We start from the raw sequence: 15214 nt of genomic DNA, 5'->3' as shown, positions 1-15214 counted from the left end.
GTAGAAATTGTGGAGGCATTGGTAATGATCTTCCTGGAATCAATAAATTCTGCTATGGTCTCAGAAGACTGGAAAATTGTTAGTCTGATATCAGTGGTTGGAAAGATGTTTGAGTCGATTGTCAAAAGTTGTGGAGTACTTGGAAGCATGTGACAAGATATGGGAAAATGTTGCTATAAATCGATTGGAATTTTTTGAAGTGACAAGCAGACAAGGAGAAGTTGTGTGTTTGGATTTTCAGAAGACCTTTGACAAGGTTTGACACATGAGGCTACTTAACAAGATAAGTGCCCGTGGTATAATAGGAAATGTACTAGCTTGGATAGAGCATTGACTGATTGGCAGGAAGCAGAGAATGGGAATACAGGGATCATATTTCGGTTGGCTGCCAGTTGTTAGTGGTGTCCACAGGGGTCGGTGCTGGGGCTACTTCTTTTCATGTTGCGTATAAATGATTTAAATTATGAAATTAATGGCTTTGTAGCCAAGTTTGCAGATAGTGTGGAGGAGCAGGTAGTTTTGAGGAAACAGGAAGGCTGCAGAAGGCCTTAGACAATCTAGGAGAATGGACAGAGGAAGTGGCAAATGACATACAAGGTTGGAAAGTTAACAGTCATGCGCTTGGGTAGAAAAAAAATAAATGTGCAGGGTATTTTCTCAATGTGAAAATTAAAAATATCCAGATACAAAGGGACCTGGGAGTCAATGTGCAGGATCTCTTCTTTGGCTTGGCTTCGCGGACGAAGATTTATGTAGGGGGTAAAAAGTCCACGTCAGCTGCAGGCTCGTTTGTGGCTGACAAGTCCGATGCGGGACAGGCAGACACGATTGCAGCGGTTGCAGGGGAAAATTGGTTGGTTGGGGTTGGGTGTTGGGTTTTTCCTCCTTTGCCTTTTGTCAGTGAGGTAGGCTCTGCGGTCTTCTTCAAAGGAGGTTGCTGCCCGCCAAACTGTGAGGCGCCAAGATGCACGGTTTGAGGCGATATCAGCCCACTGGCGGTGGTCAATGTGGCAGGCACCAAGAGATTTCTTTAGGCAGTCCTTGTACCTTTTCTTTGGTGCACCTCTGTCACGGTGGCCAGTGGAGAGCTCGCCATATAACACGATCTTGGGAAGGCGATGGTCCTCCATTCTGGAGACGTGACCCATCCAGCACAGCTGGATCTTCAGCAGCGTGGACTCGATGCTGTCGACCTCTGCCATCTCGAGTACTTCGACGTTAGGGATGTAAGCGCTCCAATGGATGTTGAGGATGGAGCGGAGACAACGCTGGTGGAAGCGTTCTAGGAGCCGTAGGTGGTGCCGGTAGAGGACCCATGATTCGGAGCCGAACAGGAGTGTGGGTATGACAACGGCTCTGTATACGCTTATCTTTGTGAGGTTTTTCAGTTGGTTGTTTTTCCAGACTCTTTTGTGTAGTCTTCCAAAGGCGCTATTTGCCTTGGCGAGTCTGTTGTCTATCTCATTGTCGATCCTTGCATCTGATGAAATGGTGCAGCCGAGATAGGTAAACTGGTTGACCGTTTTGAGTTTTGTGTGCCCGATGGAGATGTGGGGGGGCTGGTAATCATGGTGGGGAGCTGGCTGATGGAGGACCTCAGTTTTCTTCAGGCTGACTTCCAGGCCAAACATTTTGGCAGTTTCCGCAAAGCAGGACGTCAAGCGCTGAAGAGCTGGCTCTGAATGGGCAACTAAAGCGGCATCGTCTGCAAAGAGTAGTTCACGGACAAGTTTCTCTTGTGTCTTGGTGTGAGCTTGCAGGCGCCTCAGATTGAAGAGACTGCCATCCGTGCGGTACCGGATGTAAACAGCGTCTTCATTGTTGGGGTCTTTCATGGCTTGGTTCAGCATCATGCTGAAGAAGATTGAAAAGAGGGTTGGTGCCAGAACACAGCCTTGCTTCACGCCATTGTTAATGGAGAAGGGTTCAGAGAGCTCATTGCTGTATCTGACCCGACCTTGTTGGTTTTCGTGCAGTTGGATAATCATGTTGAGGAACTTTGGGGGACATCCGATGCGCTCTAGTATTTGCCAAAGCCCTTTCCTGCTCACGGTGTCGAAGGCTTTGGTGAGGTCATTGGCGGACATTGGCGACTTCAGGGGTTTCTACGAGGCTCTAAAGGCTGTGTACGGCCCCTCACCCCAAGTCCAAAGCCCGCTGCGCAGCTCAGACGGCAAAGTCCTCCTCAGCGACAAGATCTCCATCCTCAACCGATGGTCAGAACACTTCCAATCTCTTTTCAGTGCCAACAGCTCAGTCCAAGATTCCGCCCTGCTCCAGCTCCCTCAACAGCCCCTAAGGCTAGAGCTGGATGAGGTTTCCACCCTGGATGAGACATATAAGGCAATCGAACAACTGAAAAGTGGCAAAGCAGCAGGTATGGATGGAATCCCCCCAGAAGTCTGGAAGGCTGGCGGCAAAACTCTGCATGCCAAACTGCATGAGTTTTTCAAGCTTTGTTGGGACCAAGGTAAACTGCCTCAGGATCTTCGTGATGCCACCATCATCACCCTGTACAAAAACAAAGGCGAGAAATCAGACTGCTCAAACTACAGGGGAATCACGTTGCTCTCCATTGCAGGCAAAATCTTCGCTAGGATTCTACTAAATAGAATAATACCTAGTGTCGCCGAGAATATTCTCCCAGAATCACAGTGCGGCTTTCGCGCAAACAGAGGAACTACTGACATGGTCTTTGCCCTCAGACAGCTCCAAGAAAAATGTGCAGGATAGCCAGAAGGTAAACTTGCAGGTTGATCTAGTGGTGAAGAAGACAAATGCAATGCTGGCATTCATTTCAAGAGGAATATAATGTTTGAACAGGGATGTGATGTTCAGGCTTTATATGGCACTGGTGGCATCTTACTTGGTGCATGGTGAGCAGTTTTGGGTTCCTCATTTAAGAAAGGGTGTGCTAAAGTTGGAGAGGGTTCAGAGGAGGTTCACAAGAATGATTCTGGGAATGAAAGGGATATAGTATGAGGAGTGTTTGACAGCTCTTGGTCTGTATTTGTTGGAAATTAGGAGAACTGGGGGGTGGGGGGGTGGAATTTCATTGAAACATTTTGAATGTTGAAAGATCATTTCCTATGGTGGGAGAGTCCAGGACAAGAGAGCAGGACTTCAGGATTGGAGGGCATCTGCTTCAAACAGAGATATGGAGGAATTTCTTCAGCCAGAGGGTGGTAAATGTGTGGAATTTGATGCTACAGGCTGCTTCTGGAGGCTAGGTCATTGGGTTTATTTAAGGCAGCTGTTGAAAGGTTCTTGATTAACCAGTGGGGCTGAGTGGGGGAAAATGGATCAGCTCACAATTAAATGGTAGGGCTGATGCAATGGGCTGAATAGCCTATTTCTGCTGCTATCTCTTGTGGTCTATTGTGTTCAACATTAAAACAACATGCAGAGGAAATCAACAAAACTTCTGTTGCTGGTAATAAACCTGGAGAATGCTGGAAATACCGAGCATGGGAGGTCTGCGGGAAGAAGAATAGCTAATTCCAGGTCGAAGAATGTTCTTCAGAACAGGCAGAGACAAAAGAAACTTGTTAAACTGCATGAAGGGTTGGGGAGGCGGATGTCTCTGATTAGGTAAAATGGATCACAGGCATCAGTCTTCATTCCATCGAGGACATGTACTAGAGATGGTATCTGAAGAAAGCAGTCCCTCCCCTCAAAGACCCCCACCACCCAGGCCATACTCTGTTACCCTCGGGAGAAAGGTACAGGATCCTGAGGACTAGCACTCAACTGCACAAAGCCAGCAGGTTTCTGAATGAACCACAGATCCTGCTTTACTTTTTATTTGGACTATTTTTTATTTATTTTGAAATGTGGTTTGTAGAAATGTTTGCTCTGTGACGCTGCCGCAAAACAACGAATTTCATGACAAATCTATTCTGATCCTTCAGATTCTGACCATGGGAATAGGTTGTAAACCACATGAAACAGTGATGAGTGAACAAAAGCTGTTGGAGTGAGAGACTATGGACAAAATAATGAAGGTCTTTGAAATTCAGAGAAGGGAGACTTGCTGTCGGGTTAGGCTAGTCATGCCTTCGACTGTCGGGTTAGGCTAGTCATGCCTTCGACTGTCGGGTTAGGCTAGTCATGCCTTCGACTGTCAGGTTAGGCTAGTCGTGCCTTCGACTGTCGGGTTAGGCTAGTCGTGCCTTCGACTGTCGGGTTAGGCTAGTCGTGCCTTCGACTGTCGGGTTAGGCTAGTCGTGCCTTCGACTGTCGGGTTAGGCTAGTCGTGCCTTCGACTGTCGGGTTAGGCTAGTCGTGCCTTCGACTGTCGGGTTAGGCTAGTCGTGCCTTCGACTGTCGGGTTAGGCTAGTCGTGCCTTCGACTGTCGGGTTAGGCTAGTCGTGCCTTCGACTGTCGGGTTAGGCTAGTCGTGCCTTCGACTGTCGGGTTAGGCTAGTCGTGCCTTCGACTGTCGGGTTAGGCTAGTCGTGCCTTCGACTGTCGGGTTAGGCTAGTCGTGCCTTCGACTGTCGGGTTAGGCTAGTCCTGCCTTCGACTGTCGGGTTAGGCTAGCCCTGCCTTCGACTGTCGGGTTAGGCTAGCCCTGCCTTCGACTGTCGGGTTAGGCTAGCCCTGCCTTCGACTGTCGGGTTAGGCTAGCCCTGCCTTCGACTGTCGGGTTAGGCTAGCCCTGCCTTCGACTGTCGGGTTAGGCTAGCCCTGCCTTCGACTGTCGGGTTAGGCTAGCCCTGCCTTCGACTGTCGGGTTAGGCTAGCCCTGCCTTCGACTGTCGGGTTAGGCTAGCCCTGCCTTCGACTGTCGGGTTAGGCTAGCCCTGCCTTCGACTGTCGGGTTAGGCTAGCCCTGCCTTCGACTGTCGGGTTAGGCTAGCCCTGCCTTCGACTGTCGGGTTAGGCTAGCCCTGCCTTCGACTGTCGGGTTAGGCTAGCCCTGCCTTCGACTGTCGGGTTAGGCTAGCCCTGCCTTCGACTGTCGGGTTAGGCTAGCCCTGCCTTCGACTGTCGGGTTAGGCTAGCCCTGCCTTCGACTGTCGGGTTAGGCTAGCCCTGCCTTCCATTGTCGGGTTAGGCTAGCCATGCCTTCTACCACCAGAGAAAGAATTAAAAAGGGGAAAATAGAAAAAAAAACCAAGAAATTGAGCAAATATTTCAGATAGATGGTCAAATTATTGAATTCAATATTATGTCCAGATGGCTGCACCCTGCCTGCGGAAGATGAGGTTCTGTTCATTAAAATTGAAGGAACCAGAGACCAATTAATCAGAATGGGATGAAAGAGGCAGGAAACGGGAAGCTCAGGGTTGATCTCTACAAAGAGATCACCCAATCTGTGTTTCATTTCTCCAACCCAGAAACAACCAAACTGTGAACATCGAATGCAGCACACCAGATGTGCAAGTTAATGGCTGCTTCACCTGAAAAGAAAGTTTGGGCTCATGGGTAGTGGGAAGGGAAGATATGAAAGAACAAGGGTTATAATACCTGTGTGGCAAGGGAAAGTGAGAAAAGGGGTGGTGGGTGGGAGTTGAAGAGTGGACTGGGAAGTCATTAAGAAAATTACCTTTCCCAGAATGTTTATGGGGGAAGATGTGCTTGGATCTCTTCGACCGTGGTGGAAATTGTGGGCAATGATCTGTTAAATGTGGAAACTGGTGAGGTGGAAGGTGAGGACCAGGGGAATTATTTCCTGGATCAATGCTGGTGCAAAGTGGGTGCTAATATGTAACCTTTCTTTGAAAAGTGGGAGAGAGGCAGACTGAATAACTACAGGCCATAGTGATGGGCAAATTACTGGAAGGAATTCTGAGGGATGCTCTAATTCAGAATTTAGAAAGTCCCAGTTTAATCATAGTCAGTGTGGATTTGTTAAAGGAAGACCTTGTCTGCCTTATTTTTTGTTTACCAATGCTGCCTGACCTGAGTATTTTCACCATTTTGTTTTAGTATCTCACCTGACGAGCTTGATGGACCATCCTCGTCACTTACTCAAAATATTTGGGGATGATGATGCTGTTGATGTCTTCTGCTTTGATATTAGAAAGGCGTCTGACAAGGTTTCACATGACAGACTGACCTTAAAAGCCCAAGGGAAAGTGTTAAATTGGAGCTGTGATGTAATATTTGTCGATGTATTTTGGAGATAAATTGGTAAAATTAGAGTAGGTGACATATACACACACACTTTAAAACAGATCTTATTTGAAATACTGAAGAATTCATATTCAGTGACTTTACAGAAATTATGGGGAATGCTATGCACATTTCACAAGTAGGTGCTAATTGAAATGATGTCATGAAATGAATAGACCATTGTCTTGAAGGAGTCAGGGCCGGTCTGTGTTGAACATTTTTACAAAACTCCTTCCCCCCCCCCTCCGAAGACAAGAATAGCATACACCAGGAGAAATCTTTACAAAGTGAAGGGAGGAAGGTTTAGAGGAGAGATGAGGGGAAGTTTTTTTTTACCCAGAGTTGTGATTGCTGGAATGCCTTGCCAGGAATGGTGATGAAGACTGGAACAATAGTGGCATTTAAGATACTCTTAGACAGGTATACGGATAAAAGAAAAATAGAGGGTTGCAAGGTAGGAAGGGATTAATTTTTTTTGGTGAGGATATATGGGTTGGCACAGCATCGAGGGCCAAAGGACCTGACTTGCCCTTTAATGTCTATATTTTGTGATTCAGAATACACGATAGAATGAGGGAAGGAGTAGAGGTGAGAGCTTGAAACAGTAAAGTTCAAGATAGCAATGAAACACATGGAATGGTAAAATTTTGAGGTGCTAAACTTGTGTAAAGAAACCAAGAATGCACAACAGATTAGTGGATATTTCGGAAGTTTGCAAGTGTAAATCTGGGCTCTCGATATGAGAGCCCTTTTCATATTTTTCATTAATTTAGTCTCCTATGTTTTATTCCAAGTCAATTTTGTCATTTTGACTAATGCGTGATATAAAGCTCTGTGGGCAATTGGTATCCTGCAGTATTAACAAGGAGGCATGCTCGTTTCGGCATATACAGAGAAGATTAGCATGGCCCCTGTGCAGGGATGACACGCAAATTCATGAAGCATTGCATATTTTTTTATTAAAAGAAACCAAAAAAACAAAGAGGCTAATTATTGAGTGTGAGTTAAAATGGCAAGTACTGCCAAGATTGATATTAGGGATGAGAAATTCTATCTTTTGAACAATGATAGAAGAGGCTTCTGTTCACACAGATAAAGGATGCCCTGCTCGTGCTCTTATAACCTCTCACAAAGCCGCCATCGCTTCATGCATCCTGTGAACCCTTCTGGTGACAGTAGAAAGGAGATGTTTCCATTTGCTGGAGATACAGGGAAGATTATAAATTGAGATAAAAAATATAAGAAGCTAGCTAATAAGCCCATTAGGGGATTCAGGATAAACCACCTTCTCACAATCATTAGTGTGGAATGTGCTGTGCCAGGAGATTTTGAAATGAACAGGGTATGACTTTGATGAAGAAGTGGGAAGTTTCATTGATCACAGCTGGATGAAGAGGTGGGAGCAGACTGGATAATTTGGGCGGACTGGGCTATTTTTGTCATGGCCCCTTCAGTATAATTATTTTTTTGGTTCAATGGATTTTAAGTGTGTTTTTAAGAATTAATTGGATAGGTCCGTGGATGGGAGAGGCCTGGAGGGTTATGGAATGGTAGCAGGTCAGGGGGGCAAGGGAGATGATGGTTGGCACAGACTAGAGGGGTTGAATGGTCTGTTCTCTGTGCTGAAGCATTCCATGAATTTCTACTTAGCCTTGAAATAGAAACAAAATGTGAAAACTGCCGAGCAAATCAAGCAGCATCTGTGGAGTGAGTCGGCATAATTATGATCTAGGATACAAAACAATGTAAGGCAGAGAAGCAGGAGTTAGCTATTTCTCTGGAGCTTTGTGTACCGGTCAATAAGATCGTGCTGATGTTTTGCTTAAATGTGACTTTGTTGCAATAAACTCATATTCCTTAATACAGTAAAACCCTTGGTCTCTGGCACCTATTGTTAGGTCTGCTTTGTTCATGAATGAGTGAGACAAACACCAGACTGAGTCGAAATCAGGGTTCTTTGTTTTTTATTACCGGATTGTAACACTTGCAACTAACAATGTTAGTCGGAGAATGCATTCTGCCGTTATCAGCAAAATGGTGATTTTTTATACCCTTGGATACGTGCTTAGAACATCATCATATCATTACTTGTCCAATGACTAAAACTGTTGCTATCCTTTCCCTGCTAGCTTCCTGCCTCTCAATCCATCAATGTCTCTCTTATCTTGTAAGTACAAGGATGCATTCACATCTTGTTACAGCCCTGCACAGGGTAACTCCTTACACATTCCCATCTCATGATGTTTTACCTAACAGGAGTACAAGGACACCTCCCCTTCTTGTTACAGCCCTGCACAGGGTAACTCCTTACACATTCCCATCTCATGATGTTTTACCTTACACTATGGAGATTGGTAGGTGGCAGATGAGTGAATTTTCTGGTTGCTTGAGATTGTGTGATTGGCGAACTAATGATGACAAGCATCAATTTAAAATTTCTGTATTTTTAACCTATTTCCACGATTTTTTTGACGGTTGCCCAAGCCTGCCGGTTGCTTGAATTCCGGATAACGGGCGTTTTACTGTAAAACATAGCTTGAATTCAATAACTTGCAAAACCTATCCAATATTCTGACCAAGTTCCACAACCCTTTTGGATATAGAATTCCAAAGATTCACCACTTGGTGGGTGAGCAAAATTCTTCTCATTTCACAACTGAATGGCTGACCCCTTATTATTGGACTGTTAGAATTTTGTACAGTTCTTTGAAATCTCCTACTTAAGGGGATTTGTTCAGTATTTTTAATGTCCTCTTATAGTACAATATCTTTCCCACACCACTACCCAATCCTCTGAATGAACCTTGGCTTCAAATTGACCAAAATCTCTTCAGATAAAATTCTATCATGTTATGATCACTTTTTTTCTTTGAATATTTTATTTTGAGAATTTTCAATCAACATGCAGTCAAAATAAAGAATAATCAAAAAGTAAAACATCACAATCCCTAATATTAATGAAATATATAAATATCGATCTGTATGTCTGTATTAAGGAGAGAAAAAAGTCAACATGTGATTCAATAATAAAGAAAGAAAAATTACAATAATACTACAAAAATGCAATTTCAATGCCCACATTGAACCAAAGGGAGAAAAAGATCCTAGAAAGGTAATGGAGAGAAAGAAGAACAAAATAAGAGGAGCCCACCCACCCCTCAAGAAAAAAGAAAGAAGAAAAAGAAAAGATAGGCTTCTCCTTGGATAAACCCCACTCCCATCAAGGGACAAATAACCGGACTTTTTTAGAGTCCTTGGTGCTGCAAGCACCGGGCGGGGGGGGGGGGGTGGTGGGCGGTTGTGGGGGGGGGGGGGGAATCGTTAAAGATTTACCCGATGTACCTTGGATATAAATTCCATATTCTTAAAGCTACATCTTAACTGTTTCTGAGGTTGTAGGTGAACTTCTCTAGGGGAACACAATTGTGTATTTCTATCTTCCAGCAGGCTCAACCTAGTTGGGAATCATGTTTCCAAGTAATTGCTATGCATTTCCTAGCCATTTCTAAAGTGAGCTTAATGAATTTTAATTGGTATTTCGACGGCCTCATTTTAGGTCTTGCATCTTCTAAATCCCCCAATAAAACGAATTCATTACCTGAGGGTATCGAATTCCAGTTTTTTTTTCCCCAGGAGATTACCCAAATCTTCCTAGAAAGGCCTCACTTTAGGTCATGACCAGGTTGAATGCAAGAAAGTACCCATTTCTTGACCATATCGAAAACATATTTCTGATTTCAATTTGTAACTTTTGTGGAGTAAGGTGTAGCTGATGCAAGATGTCATATTGCACTGGTCGATATCTTGTATTAATCGTGTTGTCCTGACATAAGTTGGATGAGAAAAATGGATAAATTTCTATACACAAATCTGCTTGTTATGATCACTCTTCCTCAAAGACTAGTTGGTTTCAAGTTTTTAAAAATTCAGCTTTTCTCATTAGACCATATTCTATCTTTTTCCCCTTGTACATTCATAAACTTGCACGCTGGTTCTTCAGAAATGAGCTAAAAAATGATCTGGAGACACAAAACACTGCAAATGCTAAATTCTTAAGCAAATAAAGAGAAGCCAGAGGGATTTGATGGGTCAGGCAGTATCCAAGGAGGGAAGTGAAGACATTTTGGATTGCACCTCTTTTGAGACTAAGGTGGGAAAGGGAGGAGGAGGAGGAAAGGGCTGGGGAGAGCCACAGTGAATGGATAAGTTCCTCAAGGAATATTTCTCATCTATATTTACTGTAGAGAAAGGTCTGAATGCTGGGAAACAGGAAAATTGGCAGTGATGTCGTAAGGAAAGTCCACATTGCAGAGGAGGAGTCCTGGACTCCAGCTGATCAGCTTGAGCCAAGGCTCATCCATCCACAGAATCCAGGATTCATATATTGTGGTGCCCAGAGAGGGAGACATTGACCTGGGAAAATAGTCACCAGGGACAGTCACACCCAAGAAGGGTAAAGCAATGTACGTATGTGAGGAAAGGAAGGAGATTCAGGAGATCTCCCCAATGCTTTACTTCAGCACGTCATTTGTGCTGTCATGAATGCCTTCACTGTTCATTATTTAATCATAATTATGGTTAGCATATCCTTTAGCATAATATTACAGTGTCAATTGACCTGGATTTGAATCCGCTGCTGTCTATAAGAGTTTGTACGTTCCCTCTGTGTTAGTTCATTGACTCCATGGAGTTCACCTGCTGTTGATATTGCTTTGTCTCACAGACGGTTCACTCAACCAAGTTCGTTGCTTAGCTTGATCTTTCTCTTGCCCAGTAATCCCACCCAGTAGCAAAAACTGAATTGTGATCATGAGTGGAGACTCTTGAAGATGAATCTTCCTTCCCTTCATTCAACAAAGCACATATTGGGGGGGTGGGGGGGGGGTGGAGAAACAAAAGTAAAAGCTTAGCAGGTCAAACAGGGTACTTTATGAAGCAACAATAAAGATACATCACCAATGTTTTGGGCTTGAGCCCTTCTTCAAGGTATGGACAAAATGTTGGGAGACACCCGAACATATTGAGGGAATCTGTTTCCACACCCTTCTCAGAAATCAGTGAATTCTGTACACCTTTGTTTTGTATCTATTTGTTTAGTCAATGGGAGGAATCTCTCCCTTTGTCGATATGCAAGGTAGATTCAAATCATGATTCTGTGCCATGTCCCTGACCCTGGAACCGCTATATGAAGTGCCACATATTTATTCAATTGGCAAAACTACAAATTAATTTTTTTTTCAGTTCTTTTGATTTTATTTTCTCATCAGCTTTCAGATTATCAAGTGCCTTTACCTGATTTGTTTCCCGTTTACTGTTAAGCTGTCTGCAGAACATCCTGTGATGGAAGGAATGTAAAGGGCTTTTGTTGTGAATTTGCTGGATAATACTCCTTGACATTGTTAAAATGTAGCTGACTCTAATGTGACACAGATGCCAATTCAAGTTCTTGCCTTGCAACCCAAACCAATATTATAAATTCCTGCTTTCAACATGCACCCCATAAAGCAAAAATTATTGCTTCTCATTTTGCTCGATAGCTTTTCTTGCCACAGATGATGTCTGGAAATGGTTATTTTTCAAATTGGCAAGTTGCATGGATGAGGGTTGATCACATTGGGCTGACTTTACAATGTTTTTTGTTTTTCCCAGTAAGCCTGGGATTCAGCCAACCAAAGGTTTTACTTGAATAATATTGATGAATCAATTGTGATGAGGACATTTCACTGAAAAGGGTGATGCTGGAAATGTGAAGTAGATCAGACAGGATCTGTGGAGAGAGCATCAGATGTAACATTTTAGTTTTACGATCTTTTTATCAGAACATCTTCAGGTTTTCCATTTTTTTCATTTTCTATTTGTTAGAGGATCGTAGTGTTTGTAGCTCAGTTATGTTCTTGCAAGAAGAAATCTGTATTAATTTTGGAATCGGAACATAAAAGAAGACCAATGTGGACATTTGTGTTGGCACAATAAAATTGATCACACTCTTCTGCACTTTTCTCATAGCCTTGTTTTATACCGTGTACTCTCAATTCACCCCTTTTCTATAGTATTGATTCTGTTCCCTCTATTCTTTCAACAGCATATCTCCAATCTTAACATTTTATTCTATTAAAAAAATTCTCTTTGTCCTTGTGTTTTTGTTAAATCTATCACTTTGTTGGTACTTCTACCACTGTTTTTTCAAAGGTCAAAATTCTATTCACTGATAATTTTTGAAAATTTGAAGTACTCATTCCACTTGATCTCAGTTCTTGAGGACAATTCCAGTGCTCCATCCTCTACATTGAAATGAATTCCCCAGTTGCTGGAACTATTTTGGCAAATCTGTACTCCGTAAAATCTGATGCCTGGACTTGGCAGGAGATATTAGCTAATAGTATATTAGTGATTTAGTGCATGTTTTGGGTTGATGAAGCACTCCAGGTTGGGGGAGATGAGGAAATTTAGCAAGAGCACGGTTGGAACACTGTGCACTTCCTCAAATATCATGAAATATTGTCCTTGTTAATATTGCAAAGAAAATAAACTCTCTGTATGTTGGCTGAAAATGACTTCCTGGCAGGGTCTCTAGAATAAAAAAGAACAAAATTGACATAAATATAGCACTGCTATTGACTACCTCAAGACAATCTAGTTGAGTTAGCCAATTGGAAAAGTAGCAGCCTTCTTATTCATGCTGTAACATTCTCAAATATCATTTTGGCGACGGAGATTGACTGATCGAAATTAACCAAGACCTCCGAAAAAAGTTATTGCAATATTATTTCAGTATGCATTGGAGGATGTCAAGTTCACCAGAAGGTTTCATCAAGAATAGAGAATTGGGTAGTTATTAAAACAAAAACTTGCAGTAGTAGAACTTGTAAGGAGAGGAAAGATGATGTATGAAAGTGGCTAGCAAATAATATTAAAGAGGATACAAAATGATTTTTGAAATATGTAAAGAGTAAAAGAGAGGTGAGAGTAGATATTGGCCCATTAGAATAGGATGCTGGAGAAATAATGATGGGAGATGGCAGAGGAAATAAATGAGTATATTGAATCAATCTTCACTGTGGAAGACGTTAGTAGTGTGCCAAATGTTGAAGGGTTTCAGGGAAGGGAAGTGAGTGCAGTTACTATTTCAAGGGAGGAGCTGCTCAAAAAACTGAATGGTCCAAGGGTGGAGAAGTTTCCCGGACCAGATGGATTGCAATCTTGGGTTCTGAAAGAAGTAGCAGTAGAGATTGCTGAAGCATTGGTAATGATCTTTCAGGGATCAATATATTCTGATATGCTCCAGCAGGACTGCAAAATCTCAAATATCATTCCAGCATTCAAGTCAAATTTATTGTCCTCTCATTGTACAAATGCAACCCGACAAAATCCAGATATACAACCAGACATAACACACATACGGACAAACATTACATATGCAGGGCAAGTATTTTATCTACACAAATATTGTTTTATGAATATGAAGGTCTCAGATGGTTAGTGTGAGCACTTTCTTTGGTTGTTCAATATTTTCACTGCCCGTGGGAAGAAGCTGTTCCTCAGCCTGGTGGTGCTGGCTCTGATCCTCCTGTGTATCTTCCCCGACAGGAGGAGCTTAAAGATGCTATGTGCAGGGTGGAAGGAATCCTCAATGTTTTTGTGTGCCCTCTTCAGACAACGATCCTGGTTGATTACTTCGATGGGGGGGGGGTGGTGGGGGTGGCAGGGAGGTTCCAGTGATCTTCTCTGCCACTCATGCTCTTGGGGATTGAGCTCTGATCTATTTCTCCACAGCAGCCGGACCACACTGTGAAGCAGCTGGCCAGGATGCTCTCGATAGAGCTCCTTTGGAAGGTTGGCATAATGGTGGCTGGTTGCCTTGCTCAATTCAGTCTTCTCAGGAAGCACTGTTGCTCCTTCCTGACAAGTGAGGAGATGATAAGTGTCCATGATAGGTCACTTGTTAATGAACACCAAGGAACTTGGTGCTCTTCACACTCTCTACAATGGAGTTGTTGATGTGTAGTAGAGGGTGGTCGTTCGTGGTGCTCCAGAAGTCCACGATCATCTCCTTTTTCTTGTTCATATTTGAGACTGTGTTACTCTCACCATTTCATGGGACATATCCACCTCTTCTCTGTAGTGCAACTCATCATTGAGGCTGACTACTGTTGTGCCATTTGCAAACTTGATGACGCTGTTGGAGTTGGATTTAGTGATACAGTCGCGGGTCAGTCGTGTGAACAGGAGCAGGCTGAACACACAACCCTAAGGTGCACCAGCTTAGTAGTGTTTGATGTTCTGCTACTGTCACAGATAGAGTGCCTCCCTCCCTTCAAGAAGGAAATTATAGAGTGGCATGATTCAGTGGTTGGGAGGATGTTTTAGTCCAGTGGCTCTCAACCTTTTTCTTTCCACTCACATCCCACTGTAAGTAATCATCACACCATCGGTGCTCTGTGATTAGTAAGGGATAGCTTAAAGTGATACGTGAGTGGGAAGGGAAGGTTGAGAATCATTGCTCTAGACCCAATTGTTACTGAAACATTTTGCTTGAGAAAAATAGTCATTGGCCAATTTCCTTTGGAGTTCTGAAACTGTGCACATAACGAGTCAATTAGGTATTCAAACTTTCTTTCCACCCACAACCATCTTAAGTGGTAAAATACAGGATTCTGTTGACACTGTGGTTAAGTGAAAAAAACACACACAAATGCTGGAGAAACTCAGCAGGTCAAACAGTGCCTTTATGTAGCAAAGGTGAAGATAGATCACCAACGTTTCGGACCTGAGCCCTTCATCAAGGTGTGGGGAAACAGGAGAGATGTCTGAACAAAAGGGGGGAAGTTTGGTGAAGATGGGTGATGATAGGTGGGGGGAGGAGGAGTCTAGGCTAGGTGGAGAGAGAAAGAAAGTAGGAACTGGAATGACTAGTTAAGGGGATACATCGGTGACTACATCAGGGTCGCCTCATGCACCCGTGATGAGCTTATCAATTTCCTGGCCAATTTCCACCTGGACCTTAGACTCACCTGGTCCATCGCCGATGACACTCTCCCTTTAATGGATCTCTCTCTGTCTCCATCTGAGGAGACAGACTCTCCACTGGCATTT

The 15214-nt window shown here is 43.4% G+C and overlaps 1 protein-coding gene and 1 non-coding gene across 2 annotated transcripts in view; both read left to right on the top strand.

The window, feature by feature from the left end:
* Positions 1-15214, top strand: part of smyd3 (SET and MYND domain containing 3) — a 949011-nt gene that overhangs the window by 104223 nt on the left and 829574 nt on the right. The window lies entirely within an intron of this gene.
* Positions 6969-7077, top strand: LOC138762557 (U6 spliceosomal RNA). Its single transcript, XR_011356962.1, has one exon. It is a non-coding gene; the product is annotated as a U6 spliceosomal RNA (small nuclear RNA).

This window comes from Narcine bancroftii, chromosome 4 (genome assembly GCF_036971445.1).
Source record: "Narcine bancroftii isolate sNarBan1 chromosome 4, sNarBan1.hap1, whole genome shotgun sequence".
Taxonomy (NCBI): Eukaryota; Metazoa; Chordata; class Chondrichthyes; order Torpediniformes; family Narcinidae; genus Narcine; species Narcine bancroftii.
Note: the sequence above shows the minus strand (reverse complement) of the source record. Positions and strands in the feature narration are given on the sequence as shown.